Source organism: Chiloscyllium plagiosum, chromosome 36, assembly GCF_004010195.1.
Source record: "Chiloscyllium plagiosum isolate BGI_BamShark_2017 chromosome 36, ASM401019v2, whole genome shotgun sequence".
NCBI lineage: Eukaryota > Metazoa > Chordata > Chondrichthyes > Orectolobiformes > Hemiscylliidae > Chiloscyllium > Chiloscyllium plagiosum.
The window spans coordinates 28,444,384-28,452,043 of record NC_057745.1 but is presented as its reverse complement, the minus strand read 5'-3'; positions in this window follow the sequence as shown (position 1 = coordinate 28,452,043).

Here is a 7,660-nt window from a genome sequence, read left to right as displayed (position 1 = left end):
GAACATACGAACAAATGTTTAAAAAAGCATTATTTAAAAAATGGGTGCTTGGTTTTCATGGCTTGCCATTAAGTATGAGAGGGATGACCTCATTCTCTCTGAGCTTTGTGTAACAACATTGTAAACTAATTTCCTACAATTATATAAACTAAAACGCCACAATGTAAGCCTTCCACCTAATTTCTCAGATATGAGTTACATAAACAAAAAAAAGTAAATAATGCAGGAAAAAAAACTGATAGAAATGTTCATTGTATTCTAGGAAGTAGGCCATTCAGCCCATCATGCCAGTAGCACATCAGCAGGATTTGAAGGAGGTCTTGACCAATGTTTAGAGAACACAGGGGCAGGGTTTTAATGTGATGTGATACATGGGTACTGAGGCAGATTGCTGCCGCTGTTTCTCCATCCTATATTAGTTTTAAGGAGCTTCTCAGTGGTCCATGGTGGAGAATGATCTACAGATAAGTCTCAGCAGAAGAGGATCTTGCTTTTAGAAAGAAGATAAGATTTATTACATTGTGTTAATCAGGTACAGGTTACTTTGTAGTGATAGGAACATGAGGAGCAGACACGATCGTCTCCAAACACAACTGCTCAAAACTGCCTCATGCTCCATCCAGTTATGATCGGTCCTGACTAACCTCTTCATAACCATTACTTAATCCAATAGGGAGCTCCTGTCAGGTCCATGTGAGAGGACCTTTATTATTCAGTGCCCATCAGGCCCTGAACAGGCCACCAGAGATGAGGGCTTAGGGTCAAATATCGGCTCACTGTGAGGTGTTAACCATTCGGAGGCTGGTCACAGAGGATGTTCTGTAAGCAACTGCTGGTAATGCTGCCCCCAGATGTCTGAATTAACACAATGGACTGAAGAATATCAGGCCAAAGGTGATTTTGGAAGGGGCCGAGATAATGTGGTGGCGGGAGATGGACACTGCGAGAAAGGGATGGCAAGGTGGTCAAAAAACAAAGAATAGAGTTGGTCTTCAGCACCTCTTCCTCCCTGAGGTCGGCTCCTCGATCAGGCACTGAGTGGCCTTACAAGGGCATTGACAGGGTTTACTGAGCAGCCCTCAGATGCTCAGGAAAGCTGCACAGCCCCCAGTGAATCCCTGAGTCACCAAATTATGGAGAGGTTAATGAATAATTGGTGTTAATTGACTTATTAAGGAACCTAAGGACATCCTGCTACCAGAACGTTGAAGGGGATCTGATTGAAGCGTCAATGTTCTGAATGGCATAGACAGGGTAGATAGGAAAACCCTTTGCCCTTAGTTAGAGAGGTCAATAAATGAGGATTCAAATTTACGGAAAGGAGTAGAATGCTCAGAGACAGACACGAGCTGCAACCAACAGAATACCCTTCGTTGACCAGTACTTCCCAGGAGCCAAAAAACTATGCCATGTTCTTCACAGCCTGCAAACATTATCAATGAGGACAAGCTCCTTCCCCACATCTCCACTGCTCTCCATTAAACAACCACCAAATCTCAAACAGATCATTGTTCGGAGCAAACTATCCGGCTTTCATGACAACACCATATAACCTTATCATATTAAATGCTGCAAGACGTGTCAGTGTGTCAACACGGATACCACCATTACATGTGGGGACACCTCCCACCATGTACGTGGCAGGTACTCATGTGACTCTGCCAATGTTGTCTATCTCATACGCTGTAGGAAAGGATGCCCTAAAGCATGGTACATTGGCGAGACCGAGCAGAAACTAAGGCAACGGATGAATGGACACCAACAACAATCAGCAGACAGGAGTGCTCCCTCCCAGTCGGAGAACACTTCAGTGGTCCGGGACATTAACCTCGGACCTTCGGGTGACCATTGTCCAAGGGGGACTTTGGGACAGGCAACGATGAAAAATGGCCGAGCAGAGGCTGATAGCCAAGATCAGTACCCATGGGGATGGCCTCAACCGGGATCTTGGGTTCATGTCACACACACACAAGCACACACAAACAAACGCACACACACACATATACACACACTCCTACAGAGTACTGAGGAAGTGGGGAGGCTGCAGAAGGATCTAGACAGTTTGGGAAGGAAGTGGGGAGGCTGCAGAAGGATCTAGACAGTTTGGGAGAAGGTCCAGGAAATGGCTGATGGAATTCAATGTGAGCAAATGTGAGGTCTTGCACTTTGGAAAAAAGAATACAAGCATGGGCAACTTTCTAAATGGTGAGAAAATTCATAAAGCCAGAGTACAAAGGGATCTGGGAGTGCTCGTCAAGGATTCTCTAAAGGTAAACATGATTAAGAAAGCGATTGCAATGTTGTCATTTATCTCAAGAGGGTTGGAATATAAAAGCACCGTTGTGCTACTGAGACTTTATAAAGCTCTGGTTAGGCCCCATTTGGAGTACTGTGTCCAGTTTTGGCCCCCTCCCCTCCCCAACACCCACATGCTCTCACACACACATAAACATATAAGTTTGTGGAGTGAATTTGCACTTGCAGAATTACATTTTACTCTGCTCAAAAACTGTATGAATCCATGTAAGATTCTGTAAATCTGTTTTTTAGATTAGAATCAGTCTGACCGTTGGGGCACAGACAGCCTCACACAGGACACCTCATACCCTCAGTGCATTATCTAGGCCGACATGGCACCAATTGTTGAAGTTCACTTGAGAATGTAATTTTTAAAAACGTTTTGTGATTTACACATGAAAGAACTGAAGCCAACATGATCATTCTAAAAGATGAGAGACTTAACAAACAATCCACGTCTTTTTCAATCCATAATTTCAGTTACGTCACATTGTAAACTTTTGCTATCAAGTCTGTGTCTTACGGTCTTATACTCCACAGCCATCTGATGAAGGAGCAGCTCTCCGAAAGCTAGTGCTTCCAATTAAACCTGTTAGACTATAACCTGGTGTTGTGTGATTTTTAACAATGTTCAGAGGGGTATTGAGGGCTTTCTTTTTAACCTAGAGAGCTGTATACCCAGAACACACTGCCTAAAAGGGTGGTAGAGGTGAGAACCCACATTTAAGAACAATTTAGATGACCATTTGAAATGCCATTGGATACAAGTGTTGGAAAATGGGATAAGAGTAGATGGATGTTTGATGACCAGCATGGCATGATGGGCCAAAGTACCTCTTTCATGCTGTAAATACTCTTTGACTCTATGATTCCAACGTCAAACCCTTCTCACCCTTTTAGTGGGAACAGTTTTCCTGGTAGCTGGAATTCCAATTCTTCTTCACTCCCCCCTCCCCTGCCATCATGTCTCCTCAATTAAATTCCACCATCAAAGCCATCAACTTTAATTCCATTTCCTTAATCCTATTTTTTGTCCTTTAACTTTTTTCTCTTGCAAGGGTTTATGTAATTACCACTTCAATATCATTATTGATTTTGTCTCAATGCCCACTTTAGATAATTCCATAATCAAATAATCCTCTGTGTGAAGAAAATCATCTAATGTCCATCTTTACATCTCTGGTATTAATTCCAGAAGTATCCATTGGGAAAGAGCCCTCCATTATGATCATTCCAAATTCTCTTTAAACTCGTCTTCATCAGTGAATGCAACCCCCATTATTTGCTTCTGCTATTAAAAGATATTCTCTCGTGTTATCTGAGTTGCAGATTCTGCGCTGCATCTTTTCTTTGGATTGGGATTAACATTTCAGATAATACTCCAGTGGTGACAGAACCAATATCTGGTACAAATTCATCACCAACTTCAATCACAGTCAACGTCAGCAGGTCACCTCTCGAGTTACCATCTTTAGAGTGATAAATGGTATGTTTGTGCAGATGGCAACATAGAAAATTTGGCCCCTCAAACCTGCTCCACCATTCAATCTGATCATGGTTGACCATCCAACTCAGCACATTGTTCCTGCTTTCTCCCTATACCCTTTGATCCTTTTAATGCTAACAATCTATCTAGCTCCTTCTTGGAAACTTTCAGTGTTTCGGCTTCAACCAATTCCTTGGCAGAGAATTCCAGAGGCTCACCTCACTCTGGATGAAAGCATTTCTCTGCATCTCAATCCTAAATGGCCCATATCGTAAGACTACAATCCTTGGCTGTGGGATTCCCAAACACGGAGAACATCTTTCTTGCATTTATACTGTCTGGGTCTTTAGAGTTTTCTAGGTTTCTTTAGGATTCTCCTTCATTCTTGTAAACTGCAGTGAACTACAGTCTCCCTGTTCTCTATTTTATGATGACTTTAAGATTTGAGCAGAAAGTATGTCTGAAGAGAAATTTGATTTAAAAATATGCTGAATGTTCAATTGGTTGTTATTAAGACTAAAAATGATACCAATATTGAACACATGTATGACGTTGCAAACTCATGATCCCACACAAGGGGACTGTATATCAGAATGTTCACATGAAACTCACAATTTCCCCTCTATCAGTCTCTAGGTGTTAATCCTCTGCCAAATCTCCACAATAGCAGGTAGGGACTGCATGAGAAAACAGTATGTCCCCTTTTTATTTTCTTTTTAATGTACTTTATTATTTGCTGTGTGGAGAAAGTGAGGACTGCAGATGCTGGAGATCAGAGCTGAAAATGTGTTGCTGGAAAAGCGCAGCAGGTCAGGCAGCATCCAAGGAGCAGGAGAATCGACGTTTCGGGCATGAGCCCTTCTTCAGGAAGGGCTACTTGCTGTGTGAGCTAATTGCTTGTATCTTTTTATTTGTTTGTGAAATGGGTAGCAAGCCCATACCTCATACTTCACAGGGTTGGGGCGAGTCTGTCTTCATTTCCTTTGATCTGACTATATATCAAGTGCTCCTGTGATTCAGTCAGAGCTTGGGATGTTCAAATGGTGGACGTATGGACTCAGTCCAGACTACTTTCATTTCTTGACCTTTTTGGTCATTGATATCAGCCTAAATCCATGGACCATCCGAGTTTCCAGACCAACGTTATCCAACTCTTTTCTGTGCAGGTGCAGCCCTTGTTCTCTGCTTTGATACTCTCCAGCTGCCCATGTTCTACTTTCCTTGGTATAATTTGTTTAACAGCACACTCTAGCGGTACTAGATTCATATTTGTGTATTTGCTTAAGCGGCAAAATCACTTCCTCACTCTAAAGTGCACAGTAGAGTTAATTAACTTCTTGTGGTTTCATTGAATGGAAAATGCATTCTTTAATTTTGTGTCTGTACATCCATGAAACAAGTCATGACAGCAAACAAATACAAACATTGGTCGATTTTAATAACAATAATACTGCACCACAATTACCAAGAGCAGAACAGTTTGATCTGGCTGCTAGACAAACAAGGTGCCCACTTGGCTGCTGCCTCAGGTTAAACCTAACTGTGTCCCTTCTCAATCTCCTGCGTGGACACAGTTCATCCACAAGATGCTCATTTCTGCTTCTCCACCAGTCCACATTTCCATTCTCATCAAACTCTTGCTTCCAGTGAAATCCTCATCCTTTTTTCGGTGACCTCCAGGATTGCCTTCTGAAGTCCATTCTTCAAAAGTCCCAACTCTTGTTGGAAACAACCCCCGTGTTGTGAAATCAGTTTCATTCATCTATCATCTTTGTTATCCTCCAATGGACACCTAATTCCCACCCTGGACCATGAAGGGATGTGAGTTTTAATTCAAAAGCTCATTTACAAGTTCCTTTGCGATCTCATTGCATCTTGTCTTTGTCCTGAGAAATCGTCTCCGTGCCTGTTTCCAAACTTTTGATCCACTGAGGCCAACCCTCTTCTTTCATTCCCATATCATTGGAAAAGTCTTCAAACAGCTCAGTCTCGCTCAATGGCATTCTTCCTAAACTGTGAGTTCCATCTCTCTCCACAACTTCAAAGTTCCTTTTTGTGAACATGGAGAGGCAATGGCCTAATGATATTAATCCAAGGCCTGGACAAAGTTCTGGAGAACTGGCTTCAAATCCTGCCATGGAAGATCATGGAGTTTGAATTCTACAAAAATCCAGAATTAAGAGTCTATCGATAAGCATGAAACCAGAGTCGATTGGTTCATTAATATCCTTCAGCAATGTGATTAAATTGTAACAGCTCTCTGGGTAATTAGGGATGGACAATAAATGTTCGCCTAGGCAGCAATGTTTACATCCCATGAATGCATATAAATGTTGGTGACCTCACTGGGACTGTCTGAGAAGGTATCCAGAGGCAGGCTTACTGATGGGGAGGGCTTTCTGGGCAAGAGAGAAAGAGAAATAGTGGGTTTTTATGTCAAACATCTTACAAGCCTCAGCCACGGTCATTCCTAGTGGAATTTCCCCACCATACCGTTGGCCTGGCAAATGTGGTGCACTTACTTTTTGTTTCTGTCTATTTTAGAAGGCACCACCATTTTTGGGCACTGTTACACTCTCTAACCACACTGGCAATGCTCATTTCTTCCTGTAGAGCTACCAACCAACCCCTGCCAGCGCTGCTCCAAATGTTCCTCCCATCTGCCAATCGAATAACTCCCAGTGACAGTTAATAAACAGGCTGCCTCTCACACTGGTAGATTAAACCTAGAAACCATTGGGGTTGGGTTCTTTATTTGATGCCAGCACCCAAAGGTCATTTCTGCCCTTTCTTGGCATCTTAGATTTGCAATGATTGCGGCTCCTAGTATCAATGTGATTTTAGTTTTATGATGTTGAATCTATTGGCTCATTACTGCTGCTTTGCCAGCTAGCTGCAGAATTTTGCTTGTTGCGCATGTTTTGATATCAGCTGACTTTCAGGCTGGTTGCTGATCTCTTCTGATATACAGTACACGACACAACAACTAGTCAAGGTCTTTAATCAGGCTGATGAGGATACAAGAGTGCAGTGCTTGTCAATGACTGAGTGAAGTCAGCAGTTAGCAGTTGTGGGCACAAGTCAGATGGAATGAACAATTTTTAAAAAGAAATGCCATGGGCTGAGGAATCATTGGCAAAATTGTTACGCATTCAAGTAATGCAGATGGCGGTATTTTTGCAGCTGTGATGTATTAAAACAGATAAGTGCAGTGTTCTCCTGTCTTAGCGATTTTCCCAGTCATTGCTTGACATTGTATGAATTATTATATTCTTGAATGCTGTGCAAGATATTCTCTGATTAAAGAAGTTTGTGAATGTTATGAGTTACTGCTTGAAGGTAATTTCTTTAGCTTTAAACCTGAATGCTCCAGCTGTGTTTCACATCACCCAGCATCAACATTAATATAGTTTCTTTTTTCAAATTAATAATCTCTGAGAACACACTACAAACATTCCTTTAATCCTTTTATTGACACCCAGCCTACATGTATTGGTGAACAAACTAGATTCCAGATGCATACTTCGCTGCATGAGTTAGTTTTTCCCAAGTAAAATATTTTGCCACTTCTAAATGTTGATTGCAGTTGCACAATACATAGAACAATTATCAGCAATTAACAAGACAAATGTGAAATTAAAGGGTGATTTCCAATTAATCAGATTTTTTGCTGTTCTCAACAAGCTGCCTGATCATAGCATTAAGGAGTATTAGGGTTATGCCAATAAAAACAAATGAATTATTTCCTGGCAGTCAGCTACACAGCTGACATACTCAGGTAGCTGCAGTGATTAGGTCTTATTCTTGAACACTTCACTGAGATTGCATTGATCAATCTTTCACTGACATCCAGCTACCATGGTTTGAAGATGTTTC